Here is a 20,763-nt window from a genome sequence, read left to right as displayed (position 1 = left end):
GGAAATGACATACCATTTGTTTAGAAGATCATCTCAATTTGAGATTGATCAGGCAGCATCTGTGTTCATGTCTAGCCTACTAACCCATTGACGGTTCCCAAAAGGATATACATAGAACCTGCTGCTAAGTTGCTTCAGTCATGTCCGACTCTGTGCAACCCCATAGACGGCAGCCCACCAGGCTCCCCCGTCCCTGGGATTCTCTAGGCAAGGATACTGGAGTGGGTTGCCATTTCCTTCTCCAAGGCAGGAAAGTGAAAAGTGAAAGTGAAGTCGCTCAGTCGTGTTCAACTCCTAGTGACCCCATGGACTGCAGCCTACCAGGTTCCTCTGTCCATGGGATTTTCCAGGCAAGAGTACTGGAGTGGGGTGCCATTGCCTTCTCCTGCTACAGCTCACCAAAAGTCTTCAGTTAGAAGTGTGGGGTGGTAAAGAGTGGAACTTTGAGACAGCCTTGGATTTGAGTCCAGCTTCCCTGCTTACTTAGAGTCATCTCTCTCTGTAGTTAAGTGACTAATCTTGCTTCTACTCCTTCATCTCTAAAATAGGTAAAATAGCATTGAATTCATAGAGCTGTACAGAGGAAATGAGACCAAGTATAAAAAAGTACAGTATAGTAGTAGAAAGTTGGGAAATAATAAGTATCCAAGAAACAGGAGTAGTTTCCTTATTTCCCTCACTTTGAATTAAAGGGGACTTAATTGTGTCAGGGGACTTCCCTGGCAGTACAGTGGATAAGTGTCCATGTTTCAACTTCAGGGTCATGGGTTCAGTGCCTGGTTGGGGAACTAAGATCCTGCATGCAGCATGGCACAGCTAAAAGAAAAATATATGTCAGTGACTGAAGGACACTAGGACTTTTAATAATTGTGATTTATTTCCCCTATGAACTTGTGCAAATGCACTTAAGATCTATTTTAATTGTATGGCAACTGTATACAATTATGCATTATCTCTTGTGTTATCTAATATTTCAATCACAGCATACATTGGTTATACTTTTAAACACACTAGATATTGTAAGCTCCCAGCTGAATGAAAGGTTCTTGAGTACAAGGGCTGTTAGCCTCTGTTCACAAATGCACTTTTCAGTTCAGTTCAGTTCAGTCGCTCAGTCGTGTCTGACTCTTTGAGACCCCATGAACTGCAGCACGCCAGGCCTCCCTGTCCATCACCAACTCCCAGAGTTTACTCAAACTCATGTCCATTGAGTCAGTGATGCCATCCAGCCATCTCATCCTCTGTCATCCCCTTCTCCTCCCGCCTTTAATCTTTCCCAGCATCAGGGTCTTTTCCAATGAGTCAGCTCTTTGCATGAGGTGGCCAAAGTACTGGAGTTTCAGCTTCAACATCAGTCCTTCCAAGGAGCACCCAGGACTGATCTCCTTTACGATGGACTGGTGGGATCTCTTTACAGTCCAAGGGACTCTCAAGAGTCTTCTCCAACACCATAGTTCAAAAGCATCAATTCTTCAGTGCTCAGTTTCTTAACAGTCCAACTCTCACATCTATACATGACCACTGGAAAAACCATAGCTTTGACTAGACAGACCCTTGTTGGCAAAGTAATGTCTCTGCTTTTAATAGGCTGTCTAGCTTTGTCATAAATTTCCTTCCGAGGAATGTCTTTTAATTTCATGGCTACAGTCACCAACTACAGTGATTTTGGAGCCCAGAAAAATAAAGTCAGCCACTGTTTCCACTGTTTCTCCATCTATTTGCCATGAAATGATGGGACCGGATGCCATGATCTTAGTTTTCTGAATTTTGAGCTTTAAGCCAACTTTTTCACTCTCCTCTTTCACTTTCATCAAGAGGCTCTTTAGTTCTTCACTTTCTGCCATAAAATGAATTTTTATGGTACATTTAAATGTTGTCATGGTTTGATCATAGGTATTTATCATGTTATTCAAGTTAGTTATTTAAAAATACATCAAACACTTGAATAACATGATAAATACCTATGATCAAACCATCACAACACCTATCTACTCATTTATAAGTTTTTTTGGGGGGGAGGGCAGGAACTACAGTATGTAGGTACTTTATAAAGGTCTAAGTATAAATACGGAGAAGGCAATGGCACCCCACTCCAGTACTCTTGCCTAGAAAATCCCATGGACAGAGGAGCCTGGTAGGCTGCAGTCCATGGGGTCACTGAGGGTCGGACTCGACTGAGCGACTTCACTTTCACTTTTCACTTTCATGCATTGGAGAAGGAAATGGCAACCCACTCCAGTGTTCTTGCCTGGAGAATCCCAGGGACGGGGGAGCCTGGTGGGCTGCCGTCTATGGGGTCGCACAGAGTCGGACACGACTGAAGTGACTTAGCAAGTGTAAATACTTAGAACACTGTATTCATACAGCTGTTCTTCCCATGTCATTGGCCACTGTGTCTTGATTTAACATATTTTATTATATCTAGGAAATAAGATTGAGTCTTCTGACACACAGCAAATATCCTATGTTTGATACATAAAAAAATAAATAGTCTCAAATAGCATAAATGTTGGTGAAATTGAAGCACTGGAGTATAGCCCAATGAATTAAGAGAGATGTACACAGAGTCCAAGGGAAAATGTGGTTACAGATGATCTAAATACCTCCTAGCTATCTAGGTCTTCCAGCTTTCTGGGGCTGGTAACACGATATTGGGGCATCCTAGGTGAAGTTGGTGGTCTCAAATACTGCACCATGATAATCTGACCTCCAAGAGTCTAACAAGAAGCTATGCCTAAACTTCTGTTAATTACTCCAAGAGATGAAGAAAAGGGAAATGGTTGCTTGAAACAATTTTAGGATTTTCAAACTTGAAACAAATATTTTGTCTTAGTGATTCACTAACCATGGAAGCCTTCAGTTGAACGGGTCCTAGTTTGCAGATTAAAAATGATTAGTTTTATGATTCGTAAACATTTATAAAAACTTTCTCCTACAATTATCTGAAACCGAGGCTACTCTACTGTGGTGGTGGTGGCAGGCGTGTTTTAGAATAAAAACAATTCCTTGAATTCAGTATTTCAATAGCGCGCTTTGGAGGACATTGGGGTAAGTAATGCAGACACCTCTGCCCTCTAAAACATATTTGGGAGGGATGCAGATATATATATATATATATATCTGAAATATAAAGTAGAATTAAATAATATAAAAAATCTTAGTGATTATGGTCTACATATTGCTTGCTTCTTCCAAGGAGCAAGCATCTTTTAATTTCATGGTTGCAGTCACCATCTGCAGTGATTTTGGAGACCAAGAAAATAAAGTCTTACTGTTTCCATTGTTTCCCCATCTATTTGCCATGAAGTGATGGGACCAGATGCCATGATCTTAGTTTTCTGAATGTTGAGCTTTAAGCCAACTTTTTCACTCTCCTCTTTCAATTTCATCAAGAGGCTCTTTAGTTCTTCTTCACTTTCTGCCAAAAGGGTGGTGTCATCTGCATATCTGAGGTTATTGATATTTCTCCTGGCCATCTTGATTCCAGCTTGGGCTTCATCAAGCCCAGCATTTCGCATAATGCACATAATGCTTAAAAAGGCAAAATTTTTGCCACAGTGTTCACCTTGTATATTCTGATCTTTCACTACTCCCCACTCAGAAAGATTGTTAATTGCTTAGAGATTTTAAGTTATCAATAAACACTTTCTCAAGTTCTTTATGGACAAGGTTGATCACACTATCTGAGCTTCTGTTTCACCTAATATATATAATCCCATTAATGGTTCATATTCTTCACAGACAGTAGTTTTAAAGTCCTAAAATTCTAGTAAACTATGATTTTCCTTTAGACCAAAAACTTTCCAGTTTGGCCACTAAACCTCTTAGGACTTCTTGTTGCTTTTGCAGTGTTGCTAAGAAGGTGTTACTTTTTGTCTATCCCAAGGGAAAGTCAGGTAGACAGAGTGTCACTAGTAAAAGGTCTCTTGGGAAATTTTTGGAGATCACAGTTGCTTGTCTTCCCTGATACTGTCCTTCCTAATGCAACACAAGTAATAATGAACATATGGATGTAAATTTACATTCTGTTCCTAAAAACTAACTTATAGATGATCCTGTTTGCAGAACCCCAGGGAGACTGACCTCGAACAGATAATCTGACAATCTGTCTCTTAGCACAATACTTTGCAATCTCCCTGATCACTTTTTTTTAATGAGATAAAAGAGGTCCATAGAAGTCAACTGTTTTGATCAAGACTACAGCACTTAGAGTAATCAAAGACTTTATTTGTCTTTAGATTCCAAACAGTAGGAAGAGAATGGAAAATATGATGTTTGTATCCTTTCAAAGAATCACCACTGCACTTTTTTCTTCTGTACATATGATGCTGTACCTATCCTCACAGGTAACTCTTGGTCAGTGAAGAACACAGTTTGAGAAAGGGGGCATCTAGATGTGATATGCCTGGATTCAAGCCCAGACAATAGCAACATAATCTCATTTTATCCAGTGGAGGTTTGAAACCATCCCAGTACAATTTGTGGAAGCAAACGATGGAAGAAGTACAGGCCTGGAATATACAGTATTATTATCTCCCTGGGTGATTATAAATGAGCCAGGAACCTACTTCTAGAAATATACTTCTGCCAGTAATTATCTGTATGACTTCAGTTAAATCACTTAATTTCTCCAAATCTCCACTTTACCATTTGTAAGAGAGTCAGACATTCTCAAAGGTTTTTATTTGCTCAAAATTCTATGATTGGTTTGAAAAGTGAAAGCGTTAGTCCTCAGTTATATCTGACTCTTTGTGACCCCATGGACTGTAGCCTGCTAGGCTTCTCTGTCCATGAAATTCTCCAGGCAAGAATACTGTGGTGGACAGCCATTCCCTTCTCAAGGGGTCTTTCCCAACCTAGGGATCAAACCTGGGTCTCCTATATTGCAGAGATTTTTTTTTACCATCTGAGCCACCATGGAAGCCCCCAAAATATGGAACACTTCACAAATTTGCATGTCATCCTTGTGCAGGGGCCATGATAACCTTCTCTATATAGTTCAAGTTTGAGTGTATGTGTTGCCAAAGAGAGCACTTAATTGATTGAGGCTGTCCTCTTTGCTAAATGTTGATAATTTTATATGTCCCTCGATTGTCTGAAGCAAGATGAAATGCTTCGAGAAATGAACTCACTCTGAGCTCCAGGAACTACATTTTTTCCAGAGTCAAAGGTGATTTGGTTTCTTCCTTCAACGTCAGAAATTAGTTGGAGCAAGAAGCAACACATTCAAAAAGGAAGAAGGAGTTCTGGTTGAGTTGCCCACTTTATCTTAAGGAAAGCACTCTCCAGATAATGTTTTGAGTGCTAGCATGTGCATTTACAAACCAGATTGGTTTTGTCCAGAGACCTACCCAGGCCTTAGATACACAGATCCATAGACAACAGGTGTTACCCTAGAGATGCCCACAATCAACTGCCTGCTTCTTTCCAAAGTCCCAGGTGGGATCAATGGTGATTTAGTAAAAAACATATCTGACAACAATCCTTTTTTAAATCCCTGATAAACTAAAACAGGGACTGTTATATGAAACAACTGTTTTTAAAGGTCTAAGTATAAAACAAGCTTCCAGATTCCATTTGCATTTAATTTGGTATCAGTAGATGTATATTTTCTTCTCTTTTAAAAGCATTTACTCTCTCAAGGTTAAGTACCTTCAAAGAGCCACCATCTCAACTTGTAATAAGGGAAACTTTTTTAGGATAGTAGAAAGCCTGTTATAAGTTTCTCTCCAATCAACTATAAGGTCTTGAGAAAACTACAAAAATATGACCACATGATCCTCTTAAAAAAAACACACACACACAAAGATTCTGTTATTTTCTATAGCCACATGGAGGCAAGAAGTTCATTTTTGAACACCTCAAAAAGGGAAGAAGGGTTCCAAGTACTGAAATTATATACTTCTTCCCTATTTTTTAAAAAAGAAATAAATTTGATGAATATACAATCACCTTGATGAGGAAACTTGTATACAGTACGTGCTCTGTGCCAGTCACAATTCTGGTGCTCCTGAGGATACACAAACACATAAAGTATCCTAGTCCCTGAAATGGGAGCATTACACTACTCTCGCGATTTTTATAGCTATTTGAGGATTATCATAATAAAAAATGTTTACTGATATCCAGCTTCCAATATTCCATAACTAGAAGTGATGTATAGGATATCTTTCTGTAATATATAATCACATAGTATGTAAATATGTAATAATTGTAAATGGCAAGGTAGGAGAAGAAAATATGCTGGCTTGGGGATAAGGATGACAATGAAAGGGGGTTTGGTGCGAGACACAGCAAGATGACCATGAATCTTCAAGCGTACAGTATCCTGGATGAAACTGGGATCCCTTCCCAAATTGATACATCTAAATTACAATACTATTAAATCTACTCTATTAAGAGACTTAGATATAGCTCTGGACATGGCTGGCTTTAAACAACAGGTCATAGAAATTACCTACTGAGTTCCCTGTGTCATTGACCAAATGAATTCCTGATAGTAGAGATATCAACTCCTAGTGAGGATGGAAAAGAGGAAGAGCAAGGGGGAGGAGAAAAACAAGATAGAAGGAGACGAGAAAAAAGAACCTGCCTTCGGTTGCAGTCTCCATGCTGTAATCACTGAGTTAGAGACAGTTCCGGGGAGAAGGCAATGGCACCCCACTCCAGTACTCTTGCCTGGAAAACCCCATGGATGGAGGAGCCTGGTAGGCTGCAGTCCATGGGATCGCGAAGAGTCAGACACGACTGAGCGACTACACTTTCAATTTTCACTTTGATGCATTGGAGAAGGAAATGGCAACCCACTCCAGTATTCTTGCCTGGAAAATCCCAGGGATAGGGGAGCCTGGTGGGCTGCCGTCTATGGGGTCGCACAGAGTCGGACATGACTGAAGCAACTTAGCAGCAGCAGCAGCAGAGACAGTTCCAGATGGATGAAACTTCTCTGACACTCAGTCTTTGCCCTGAAACTTGCCTACTGTAATATGATCTATTTGCATGTCTTTTCCAGCAAAATGTTCCATTAAGGTTTCTGACATGAGCCTCATAATCACACCGAAATCCAAGAAACTCAGTAGAATGATTCTTTGTGATCAGGTTGAACCCCACTGTGAAAAAAATTCACCTGTGAGACTGCAGGTGCCAATTATCACCCTAGCCTGTACTAATCAAAGGTGAAAATTCTTGGCTCTTTTAGTTTTTCTAAGGAAGTGACATTCCCATTTATTATTCATCTACTTTAAGTTTTCACAGAAAGCATTAGGCCACCTGTCCAATGTTGACACCTAAGGAAAACTGACACACTGAAAATTAATAATAGCAGGTTGCAATACTTGCAGATTTTCTGAAAACAGAAAAGAAAAAAATCAAGATTAACTCTGATTTGGCTTTAGGTAGCTCTCTCCATAATGCTATTTACTAGAAAGTATTTATGCAGCCTTTGCCCACCCAAATAAATCGGCATATGGATACTTGGATTTAGAAAGATGATAAGTGGGGTGGGCACTGGTCTCTTACATTTTAAAAATAGATTAATGACAGCATTTTTCTGAATAAAGACTTCTTTTTCCTTAAAATTTTCAACTTACAAAAGCTAATATACACACAACTTTCAGAAATAGATTTACTACCTACACTATATTGATAGTTCACACATTATAAGCTGCCAATGACATGTTGGTATATGTAAATTGCATATGCACATATGCAATTTTTCTATGCACATATGCATAGAAATTGACTGCATAAATGGTCAGGAAACTATTGGAGAAAACCCAAAACTTTGGGGATTGGAAAAGAGGTTTTAAAATGCCACTTTTAATGGCTGTCTTACTCAAAATTTATCACCATGCCCATTTTAGTTAGAACATAACACTAAAAGGGCTGGCTTTTGTTTCTGCTACTTGCAAATCAACTACTCAGTTCAGTCAAAATAACACTAATAATAATAGCTACTATTTATTTAGTGTTTTGCCAGGCTCTCAGCTAATAATGAACTTGCAATATCTCACCATGTTCACAAGAAGCCTTTGATATTAGTAATATTTTTAAACATGAGGAAACTGAGGCAGATAGAAATTATATATTAATTAGCCCAACATCATGCAGCAGTGAACAGTGGAGGGGGGTGAACCTGAGTACTTTGACTCCAGAACTCCCTTTTAAACAGTATGCTGTCCTTCACTACCTACCCATACACGTTGATTTAAATATAGATTTGTCACTCAACACTCTTCAAGCTTCACCTTAAGTGACCCTCATTGATTCATCACTTATATCTCAAGACTTCACTATACAGATCACAGAATCTGACCAAACTGAGACTGGCCACTTCCCCACACACCCTGTACTTTTTCCTTTTCCAACGGTACTAATGATATTTCCTTAATGCAAAATGCAGTCATGCACTAAGAGCAGAAGGAATTGAAACCAATTTAAAATTTATATACAGATATATAATAATGATAAAGGGTAACATTTATCAAGCAGTTACTACATGCCAAGAACTGTATTAGTCCATTTACATAAAAGTATCATGAATGAAATTGTGTGAAATGACACATATAGTTATTGTTACCCCAATTTTCCAGATGAGAAAATCAAATCTTAGGAAGGCTAAGTATTTTGTCTAAAACAACCTAACTTATAAGTATTGTATTGGCCAAGAAGTTATTTTTTTTTTCCTAAGATGGTACAGAAAAACCTGAACAAACTTTTTGGACAACCCAATAATACAGTCTCAAACTGAACTCCAAGTCAGCCTAACTCTAGGAAGCAAGTTTTTAACCATACATTCTAGGTTACATCTATCCCAAATTTTAATTTCCATTATAGTTGTTTAAAACTAAGTTCTATATCTTTCTGCATGCATGCTCAGTCACTCATTTGTATCTGACTCTTTGTGACCCTATGGACTGTAGCTTGCCAGGCTCCTCTGCCCATGAGATTTCTTAGGCAAGAATACTGAAGTGGGTTGCCATTTCCTTCTCCAGGGGATCTTCCTGATCCAGGGATCGAACCCACATCTCCTGAGTCTCCTACACTGGCAGACAGATTCTTCACCACCGAGCCACCTGGGAGGCCCTCTATATCTTCCTACTAAACCATATACTTCTTAGAACTAAAGCAAGATTTTGCATTTCTGCCCTACCCTCCAATACACACACAGTTCCAAGTACAATGAAGTAAGAAAAGCAAACGAGAGGCAAAGTAAAAAAGTGAAGGGAGTAAAGGCAGAGAATTTCAGAGCAAAATGTCAATTGTGTGACTTCAGTGATACAGAATCCCTGAGAGGAGTGCACTTTCCCTGCCCTTTGAAGCACCGCCTCTGCTAAATGTGCATCACTCTTGTCATGGCTAGGCTGACATGGCAGTAGATTATTGCAGAAAGAGCCCGTGCACTCCTCTTCTGTACAGCTGTGCCAGAACTATCCCCTAGATGTAAATCTAACCTTAGTTCCAAGAAGTAAACAGTTCAGTAGAAAGAAGGCTGTGCCGGAAACATCCCCAGGTGGAAATGGCTCACAACTCCCTCACTTTCTCTGAATGCTGTGAAAAGCACTGTAGTTTGTAAACATATTGGAACCCATTGTTAATTCAGGCTTCTCAGAGATTCTAAAGCCCCAGAGACTGTATAATCAGTTTAAAATTTTTTAAGGAGTAGGTTTTAAGTGAGATTGGGTACATCCTCAGTTACACTGCCAGTGGTCAGTCTAAGAAATAGGTATGTAAATTAAAGAAAGTTATTTAAACATACCAGAGCCAGAAGATATTAATAAATTTGAGTGTGATTCTAAAAATGGGCAAAGACTCGAGTCAGCAAAATTTAAAACCACTTCTAATTTTATCTGACCCATTCAGTTATATTCTCCTTCTTGTGACAATATCAGTCCCTACGGTATTATAGAGAACTAGCATGGGAAGAACAGCAGACTCAAAGTCAAGAGACAAGGATTCAAGGTCAGGTCAGACTGTCATTTAAAGCAGAGTGAACTCCAGGAAGTTATCTAGTCCCTACGAGCCTTATTTTCATATGTACAATAGATATGGCCTGACTTATTGAATTTGTATTCTTAGTACAAAAACCCACAAAAAATACTTTACCATTTGTAAGGTCTATTACATGATATATATTAATCAACGGGGGAAAAACTGTAGCCACACTGTGAAGATAATATGTAATAAACGTTTTTTATTTGATTAAAAGAGAGGATTGGTTTTTTTTTCTCCCTACCTCCTCCTTTTCTTCTCACTTGACTGCATAATATGTGCCAGATGTTGTATTAGGTGCTGGGAATATAGTGACAAACTAGTCAGATAAGATACCTTGTAGGGTAGGGGGTGGGATGACAATAGTGAATGTGTAAATAAATACATGAATACTTTCAGAGGATGAGAAGTATTATAAATAAAATGATAATGATTACAAAAGAACTTCCTGAGGCAATAACACATGGTCAACAACTGGAAAAATCACTGAGTCTGTAGTATAAAAGAAAAAGTGGAAAGAAAACTCCAGAAAAAAGAGAATAGCAAATGCAAGTCCCTAAAAATGAAGTAATTTTGGCAAATTCAAGAGATAGAAATAAGTCCCCTACAGAAGGAACATAATGAGTGAAGAGGAGGGTATCATGAGGTAGGTTGGTCAAGCAATACATATAGGATGCGTCTTGGAGATTCAGTTTTAAAAAAGCAATTTAGATTTTAGTCTAAAGGCAGTGAGAAGCCATTGGATAGTTTTAATTAGGAGAGCAACTTAATCTGATTTGCATGGTCAGAATGTTTGATAAGACCAATTAACATGTTAAGTAGCTTCAGTCGTGTCCAACTCTTTGTGACCCCATGGACTGTAGCCCACCAGTCTCCTCTGTCCATGGGATTCTCCAGGCAAGAATACAGGAATGGGTGTCCATGCCCTCCTCCAGGGGATCTTCCTTACCCAGGAACTGAACTTGTGTCTTTTATGTCTCCTGCTTTGGCAGGCAAGTTCTTTACCACTAGCGCCACCTGGGAAATCCCAACTAGCTGATATGAAGCCCAATGAGGGCCATCTGTCTGCCCAAACATCGTTTGATCTCTGGGATACACCATCCTCATCATCACATCATTTCTCTGAACACTTCAATGGCCCCCTCACTGTCCTTGGCATGAAGACCAGAATCCTCAACATTGCCACAAAGCACTGCAAGGTCTGAACCTTGCATATCTCTCAACCCCATATGATGGTCCACTTCCTCCTTGCCTCTGCCTTCTAGACCGTCTGGATTTCTTTAAGGTCTTTGAACATGTGATTCTCCCTGTCACCTCAGAACTTTTGCAGATGGTAGTCCTTTGGCCTGGAATACTCTTATTTCCTCATGTATCTCGCCAACTCCTATACTTAAGTCTCATAGCAACTGTCACTTCTTGAGGATGTTTTCCCTAACCTCTATGATGAGATCAAATCTTCTATCCTCTTATTTTACATTCCTATAGAAACACAGTCCTCTCCGTGAAAGTATCTATCACAGTTATGACTTCACACTGATTGGTTTGATTCTTTAATTAATTTGTATCTCCCTTATGAGGTTGTAAGTGCCTCAGGGACAAAGATTGTATTAATATGCATATTTGCTCTGAAATTCCCAGTATTCAGCACAGTACTGAAATTAAGCAGGAATTAATAAAAAAAAAAAAAATCAACCAGGCAGAAGAAGAAATAAGAAAAAATGATAACAAACCAAGAGGAAAAAAACAGACAATATAAAGAAACTCACATGAGATCCAAGTAATAAAGTTATGAGATACAGACTATATGTTCAAAGAATTGATAGACATAATTAGGAATTTTGACAGGGGACTGGAAACTATTAAAAAGAATCAATGGAAAAACATGTAATTGAAAATTATAATAATCAAAATTAAGAACCCAATGAAGGTTTTTAATAGTACAATAAATTCAGTTGAAGAGCAAGTTAGTAAACTAGAACATAGGTCAAAAGAAAACATCCAGAATAAACATGTGAAAAATAAATGCATTAAAGGAGAGGTGGAAACCAAATCAATCTGATGACATTGCAAATGTATGAAATAATCTCGCTGAAGAGGATGCAGGGAAAAGTTGCTGACCTAAGTAATGCTGGAAATATATGGAGTCCATAAAACTAAATGTGAAAGAAATTGTACATAAGCACTGTCTTCTGGTTGGTAAAGTTGTGCCCCACAGGGTACAGGCTACCAACTCTGAAATTGCTATGCATGCACATTGGAATTGAACAACTAGGTAAATGGATAGCAAAAAGCAGGAACAAGTTTCTTCCTGTTGCGGGGTGGGGGTGTTCACAGAAAAACAAGGGGAGGAAGCGAGAACTCCTATATAGCTTAATACAGATGCAGATAGTTGTACTATCTGTATAATAGGTTTGGTTCAGTCACTCAGTCGTGTCCGACTCTTTGTGACCCCACGAACTGCAGCACGCCAGGCCTCCCTGTCCATCACCAACTCCCAGAGTTCACTCAAACTCACGTTCTTCAAGTCGGTGATGCCATCCAGCCATCTCATCCTCTGTCGTCTCCTTCTCCTCCTGCCCCCAATCCCTCCCAGCATCAGAGTCTTTTCTAATGAGTCAACTCTTTGCATGAGGTGGCCAAAGTACTGGAGTTTCAGCTTTAGCATCATTCCTTCCAAAGAAATCCCAGGACTGATCTCCTTTAGAATGGACTGGTTGGATCTCCTTGTATAATAGGTAGATAGACAGGTAGGTAGATAGGTAGGTAGATAGATATACCTATGTATATATACATGGCTGGGCTTCCCTGGTGTGGCTCAGTGGTAAAGAATCTGCCCGCAATGCAGGAGAAGCAGATGTGTGTTCCATCCCTGGGTTGGGAAGATCCCCTGGAAGAGGAAATGGCAACCCACCGCAGTATTCTTGCTTGGAAAATTCCATGGACAGAGGAGCCTGACAGGCTACAGTCCATTGGGTCGCAAAGAATCAGACATGATTGAGAAACTGAATACACACACACATTTACATGATTGGTAAACATACATTTATGCCCTTGCTATGTCAGATAAGAGAAACTAGAAGCAATGTCACTTCAGAAGCAATGAGTTCACCAGCAACCTGAATTTGATTTCTAATACCATTATTCAATAAAAGAAACCAGGGTTTCTCAGGGAAATGGTTGATCCCAGGACTAGGGTAGGAAATATTCAAAATAAACTTGCTGATGTATGGAACAGTCTTATGGACTCTGTGGGAGAGGGAGAGGGTGGGAAGATTTGGGAGAATGGCATTGAAACATGTAAAATATCACGTATGAAACGAGATGCCAGTCCAGGTTCAATGCACGATACTGGATGCTTGGGGCTGGTGCACTGGGACAACCTGGAGGGATGGTATGGGGAGGGAGGAGGGAGGAGGGTTCAGGAGGGGGAGCACATGTATACTTGTGATGGATTCATTTTGATGTTTGGCAAAACTAATACAATTACGTAAAGTTTAAAAAAGAAATAAAATTTAAAAAAAATTAAAAAAAACAAAAAAACAAAATAAACTTGGAGGATCTTATAGTAACAGAAATAATGAAGTGCTCCAAAAAAAACCCCACAAAAACAAAATACTGACAAAGACGGACTTATATCAAAGGAATATGGGAGTCACTGAAAGAGTTCCAACGGACCAAAGCCAAAACAACTTAACGTTTTAATACAAAGTTGCATTATAACTCAAAATAGATGTCCACAACATAAATAAATAACTGAATAAAGAAATAAATGGGAAAAAAGAGAAAAAGCCCCCATGCGGAAGAATTCCAAATAATTTAAGTATATATTGTTCCCTTGAGGAGGAATATAACTCCACTCCTTAAGTGTGAGTGGACATAGGACTTCTCTCCAAGGACTATAGTGTAGAAAGATTAAAAAAGAGAGAGTAGAGAGTAAACTTATGGTAAAGAAACTTGACAACCACTAATTCAAAGGATTAAGGTCAACAGTAAAAGTGATGTCAACAAGATAGTATGAACCTGTGATATGACATGATAAAAATAGCATTTTACCTCTGTGGTTTTCCTCCCAAAAGCCCCCAACCCCAGTCTAATTATTACAAAAACATCAGCCAAGACGAATCTCAGGAAATAAGAAAACTATATATAACATGGTATCTTGGATGGAATCCTAGAACAGAAAAAAGACATTAGGTAAAAACTAAAGGAATCTGAATAAATTATGAACTTCAGTTAATGATAATGTGTCAATATTGGTTTATTAGGGCTTCCCTGGTAGCTAAGTTGGTAAAGAATCTGTCTGCAGTGCAGGAGACCTAGGCTTGATCTCTGGGTCAGGATGACCCCTGGAGAGGGGAATGGCTAACCACTCCAGTGTTCTTGCCCGGAGAATCCTACAGACAGAGGACCCTGGCTGGCTACAGTCCCTGAGCTCGCAAAGAGTCGGACATGACTTAGCAACTACACCACTACCACCATTGGTTTATTAATAAATATTGACTGTATAAAATTACTATAATGTCTGGTGAGATTTAAGATCCATGTAGAATTAAAAAGATGTGACAAGAGTGGCACATGAGTTGGGAAGTTGGCAAGTGTGTTTTGAGATGTGGGAACGATATAATTGCCTATGGTTTGTATTTATTCAATAATAATAATGATAATTATAATAAAATTGTATTGTGGTTAAATGCTCATTACTTTCTACACAAGACACCTGCTAAGAACTATAATCCAAGTGTATGCCTCGACGAGTAAAGCTGAAGAAGCTGAAGTTGAACGGTTCTATGAAGACCTACAGGACCTTCTAGAACTAACACCTGAAAAAGTTGTCCTTTTCATTATAGGGGACTGGAATGCAAAAGTAAGACGTCAAGAAACACCTGGAGTAACAGGCAAATTTGGCCTTGGAGTACAGAATGAAGCAGGGCAAAGGCTAATAGACTTCTGCCAAGAGAACGCACTGGTCATAGTAAACGCTCTCTTCCAACAACACAAGGGAAGACTCTACACATGGACATCACCAGATGGTCAACACCAAAATCAGATTGATTATATTCTTTGCAGCCAAAGATGGAGAAGCTTTATACAGTCAGCAAAAACAAGACTGGGAACAACCTGTGGCTCAGATCATGAACTCCTTATTGCCAAATTCAGACTTAAATTGAAGAAAGTGGGGAAAAACACTAGACCATTCAGGTATGACCTAAATCAAATCCCTTATGACTATAGAGTGGAAGTGAAAAATAGATTTAAGATCTGATATACAGAGTGCCTGATGAACTACAGATGGAGGTCCGTGACAGAATATAGGAATCAAGACCATCCCCAAGAAAAAGAAATCCAAAAAAGTAAAATGGCTGTCTGAGGAGGCCTTACAAATAGCTGAGAAAAGAAGAGAAGTGAAAAGCAAAGAAGAAAAAGAAAGATATACCAATTTGAATGCAGAGTTCCAAAGAATAGCAAGGAGAGATAAGAAAGCCTTCCTCAGTGATCAATGCAAAGAAATAGAGGAAAACAATAGAATGGGAAAGACTAGAGATCTCTTCAAGAAAATTAGAGATACCAAGGGAACATTTCATGCAAAGATGAGCTCAATAAAGGACAGAAATGGTATGGACCTAACAGAAGCAAAAGATATTAAGAAGAGGTGGCAAGAATACACAGAAGAACTGTACAAAAAAGGTCTTCATGACCCAGATAATCACGATGGTGTGATCAATCACACTCACCTAGAGCCAGACATCCTGGAATATGAAGTCAAGTCTGCCTTAGGAAGTATCACTAAAAACAAAGCTAGTGGAGGTGATGGAATTCCAGTTGAGCTATCTCAAATCTTAAAAAGATGATGCTGTGAAAGTGCTGCACTCAATATGCCAGCAAATTTGGAAAACTCAGCAGTGGCCACAGGACTGGAAAAGGTCAGTTTTCATTCCAATCCCAAAGAAAGGCAATGCCAAAGAAAGCTCAAGCTTTTGCACAATAGCACTCATCTCACATGCTAATAAAGCAATGCTCAAAATTCTCCAAGCCAGGCTTCAGCAATAAGTGAACCATGAACTTCCAGATGTTCAAGCTGGTTTTAGAAAAGGCAGAGGAACCAGAGATCAAATTGCCAACATCGAAACATTGCATCAAAAAAGCAAGAGTTCCAGAAAAACATCTATTTCTGCTTTATTGACTATTCCATAGCCTTTGACTGTATGGATCACAATAAACTGTGGAAAATTCTGAAAGAGATGGGAATACCAGACCACCTGACCTGTCTCTTGAGAAACCTGTATGCAGGTCAGGAAGCAACAGTTAGAACTGGACATGGAACAACAGACTGGTGGCAAATAGGAAAGGGAGTAATACATCAAGGCTGTATATTGTCACCCTGGTTTTTTAACTTATATGCAGGGTACATCATGAGAAATGCTGGGCTGGAGGAAGCACAAGCTGGAATCAAGATTACTGGGAGAAATATCAATAACCTCAGATATGCAGATGACGCCACCCTTATGGCAGAAAGTGAAAAAGAACTAAAGAGCCTCTTGATGAAAGTGAAAGAGGAGAGTGAAAAAGTTGGCTTCAAGCTCAACATTCAGAAAACGAAGATCATGGCATCCAGTCCCATCACTTCATGGGAAATAAATGGGGAAACAGTGTCAGACTTTATTTTTCTGGGCTCCAAAATCACTGCAGATGGTGATTGCAGCCATGAAATTTAAAGATGCTTACTCCTTGGAAGGAAAGTTATGACAAACCTAGACAGCCTATTAAAAAGCAGAGACATTACTTTGCCAACAAAGGTCCATCTAGTCAAGGCTATGGTTTTTCCAGTGGTCATGTATGGATGTGAGAGTTGGACTGTGAAGAAAGCTGAGGCCAAAGAATGGATCTTTTGAACTGTGGTGTTGGAGAAGACTCTTGAGAGTCCCTTGGACTGCAAGGAGATCCAACCAGTCCATCCTAAAGGAGCTCAGTCCTGGGTGTTCATTGGAAGGACTGATGTTGAAGCTGAAACTCCAATACTTTGGCCACCTGATGAGAAGAGCTGACTCATTTGAAAAGGCCCTGATGCTGGGAAAGATTTAGGGCAGGAGGAAAAGGGGACAACAGAGGATGAGACGGTTGGATGGCATCACGGACTCAATGGACATGGGTTTGGGTAGACTCCGGCAGTTGGTGATAGACAGGGAGGCCTGGCATGCTGCAGTTCATGGGGTCGCAAAGAGTAGGACACGACTGAGCAACTGAACTGAACTGAACCGAGGAACTGTATATTTATTATAGTATCATAAACTCCTATCTATAAACTAGAATACCAGTACATGGTCTTTAGATAAATAAGGATTTCCTGGTTTTGGAAGTCGAAGTAAGGGATCTTGCTTTAATATCTATTAATATTCATAAGTAGTCTAACATATTTCAAAAGCCACCTTCCTTTCCAAAAAAAAAAAAAAAAACAAAAAACCCACAAGTTCTTTTGATTGCCAGCTCTGCTTCTGAATTTATAAATTTCAACTTACAAACAAGTTTTAGAAAAAGTGGGTAAAGTATGCTGTGCATATGTGCTCAATCACTTCAGTCATGTCTGACTCTTTGTGACCCCATGAATTGTAGCCCATCAGGCTCCTCTGTCCATGGGATTCTCCAGGCAAGAATACTGGAGTGGGTTGCAATGCCCTCTTCCAGGGAATCTTCCCGACCCAGGGATCAAACCTGCATCTCTCAGGTCTCCTGCATTGGCAGGTAGATCCTTTACCACTAGCACCACCTGGGAAGCCCCTAAAGCGTGGTGTACTCATGTACTATTCCTCTAAAGAACAGAATGGGAACCTTAAATTCTCAACTGCAACTTGGTTACCAGGTTGCATCATCGACATGATACAGTTAAATGAAGCAAGACACTGAAATGAAATTCCTTTCACATTTCATAGAACACAGGGATTGTGTGTTTTCCCCCCCTGGAGGGGGTAAAGATTGAATGTAATATTTCAATCATACCCAAAAGAACATGAGTTAATATTTCATAGCTACTTAATCCACTCATTCAGAGACGGTAATGCAAATGTTCAAATATTTATGCTTCGTAGGCAAAACGTGGTGCCCTGAATTATTGTATTGTACTCTCTTATGCCACTGACTTATGATTCATTTCAGATCAGGTAACCAGAAAATCACTGTATTCAGCAGGGGAGCACTAGCAATAAACTCTTTATACTCACAATCCTTTCATTTTTATTCACACATGAGCCTCATCTGCCTCCTCAAAAAAAATTAAAATACCTACCAAAGTTATTGATTAAGGAACGGATTAGTATAAAAATATACTATGCATTTAATTGCTGTAATTGCAATTTCCAGTCTACATTATATAAAATAATTCAAAGTCCCTTGTAAGAAGAGTGAGTTTGCTGTAATAGCCTGTTATTCTCAGACATGAGTCCTTCAATATAAAGTCACCAAATCAACCATAATGAAAATCATACACTGAGTTTTCAACCTCACCCTTTAATGCTCCTGAAGAGCATTTAGAGAGCATGAGTAAGGTTAGAGAGGAATTACATTATTTGGAATGTTTTTTACTCATTTATTTCCCTTCTTTCTACTCTGACTACCCCCAGGCTATCAAAGCAGGAAATTAGGTTCAGACAAAAATTTAAGACCTCTCACAGTGAATTTCAGAGTTAAAAAGAGGACGTAGGCACCATACATAACTTGAGGGAAGAATCTGTCCCATTCTACACTGTAGTAATTTCAAAGTGTGAAGAGTAAGATACAAGGATGAGAGCTCATCCCCTCCCACTGCCAGCCTCTGTGCACACCAACCCAGCAGTTCTCCTCAGAGATATCAGTCAATTCAGTTCAGTCCCTCAGACGAATCCGACTCTTTACGACCCATGGACTGCAGCACACCAGGCCTCCCAGTCCTTCACCAACGTCCAGAGTCGGTGGTCATGTCCATTGGGTTGGTGATGCCGTCCAACTATCTCAGCCTCTGTCATCTCCTTCTCCTCCTGCCTTTAATCATTCTCAGCATCAGGATCTTTTCAGTGAGTCAGTTCTTTGCATCAGGTGGCAAAAGTTGGAGCTTCAGCTTCATCATCAGTCTGTCCAATGAGTATTCAGGACTGATTTCCTTTAGGATTGACTGGTTTGATTTCCTTGTAGTCCAAGGGACTCTCAAGAATCTTCTCTAACACCACAGTTCAAAAATATCCATTCTTCAGCACTCAGCTTTCTTTATGGTTCAACTCTCACAGCCATACATGACTACTGGAAAAACCATAGCTTTGACTAGATTGTTGACAAAATAATGTCTTTGCTTTTTAATATGCTGTCTAGGTTGGTCATAGTTTTTCTTCCAAGGAGCAAGCACCTTTTAATTTCATGGCTGTAGTCACCATATTCAGTGATTCTGGAGTCCAAGAAAATAAAGTCTGTCACTGTTTCCATTGTTTCCCCATCTATTTGCCATGAGTGATGAGACCAGAGGCCATGATCTTCGTTCTTTTGAATGCTGAGTTTTTAGCCAGCTTTTTCACTCTCCTCTTTCACTTTCATCAAGAGGCTCTTTAGTTCCTCTTCACTTTCTATCATAAGGGTGGTGTCATCTGCATATCTGAGGTTATTGATATTTCTCTCTACAATCTTGATCCTCAAAGATATATTTCTTCCTTTATCTCCTCAATAACCTAAACAATCTAATAGCACTGAGGGACATTTTTAACCCATGTATTGTTATCAAGTACCTTTTGATACGGGCTTCCCTGGTGGCTCATCTGTAAAGAATCTGCCTGTAATGCAGAACACCCAGGTTCAACCCCTGGGTTGGGAAGATCCCCTGGAGGAGAGCATGACGACCGATTCTAGTACTCTTGCCTAGAGCATGCTGTGGACAGAGGAGCCTGGCAGGCTGCAGTCCATAGGGTTGCACAGAGTCAGACATGGCTGAAGTGACTAAGCAGCAGCACTATCCCTGGATATGAATGGCTCTGAGAAGGACACTTAAACTCTCTGGAATCCTTCTCAATAATATGTAATCTCAGTCAAATTATCATCAGACATTGAGAGGCATGAATCAAAGTAACTGACCAATACTCTCAAAAGTGTCAAGGTCCTAAAAGTTAAGGAAAGACTAAGTTACTATCACTGGAGAAGGCACTGGCAACCCACTCCAGTACTCTTGCCTGGAAACTCCCATGGATAGAGGAGCCTCGTGGGCTGCAGTTCCATGGGGTCGCTAAGAGTCGGACACAATTGAGTGACTTTACTTTCATTTTTCAGTTTCATGCATTGGAGAAGGAATGGCAACCCACTCCAGTGTTCTTGCCTGGAGAATCCCAGGGACAAGGGAGCCTGGTGGGCTGCCATCTATGGGGTCGCACACAGTTGGACACGACTGAAGCGACTTAGCAGCAGCAGTAGCAAGGTACTATTACAGATTGGAAGATACCATAGAGACATGACTACTAAATGCAGCATAGGACTCTGGATGGGATCCTCTGAAAGAAAAAGGATATTTTGGGGAAAGAATGGTTAAATCCAAATAAGGTCTGCAGTTCTGCTAATAATATTATACTAAGGTTAATGTCTTAGTTTGGGTAAATGTTTTAAAGTTGTATAAAATGCTAACATAAGGAGAGGCTGAATGAAGGGAGACAGGGTATGGTATTATTTTTCAACTTTTCTTTCAGACTTAAATTATCCCAAAAATTTTAAAAGTAACTATTAAAAAGAAAAAGAAAAAAATCATATACTGTGATGTTTAAAAAAAATTTTTTA

The 20,763-nt window shown here is 39.6% G+C and overlaps 1 protein-coding gene and 1 non-coding gene across 2 annotated transcripts in view; both read right to left on the bottom strand.

Annotated features, from left to right (window-relative positions):
* Positions 1-20,763, bottom strand: part of KCTD16 (potassium channel tetramerization domain containing 16) — a 321,458-nt gene that overhangs the window by 263,885 nt on the left and 36,810 nt on the right. The gene's annotated exons all lie outside the window — the stretch shown is intronic.
* LOC133252277 (U6 spliceosomal RNA) lies at positions 4,928-5,034 on the bottom strand. Its single transcript, XR_009737889.1, has one exon. It is a non-coding gene; the product is annotated as a U6 spliceosomal RNA (small nuclear RNA).

Source organism: Bos javanicus, chromosome 7 (genome assembly GCF_032452875.1).
Source record: "Bos javanicus breed banteng chromosome 7, ARS-OSU_banteng_1.0, whole genome shotgun sequence".
Lineage (NCBI taxonomy): Eukaryota > Metazoa > Chordata > Mammalia > Artiodactyla > Bovidae > Bos > Bos javanicus.
The sequence above is the reverse complement of the archived record's forward strand: the minus strand, read 5'-3'. Positions and strand labels throughout refer to the sequence as shown.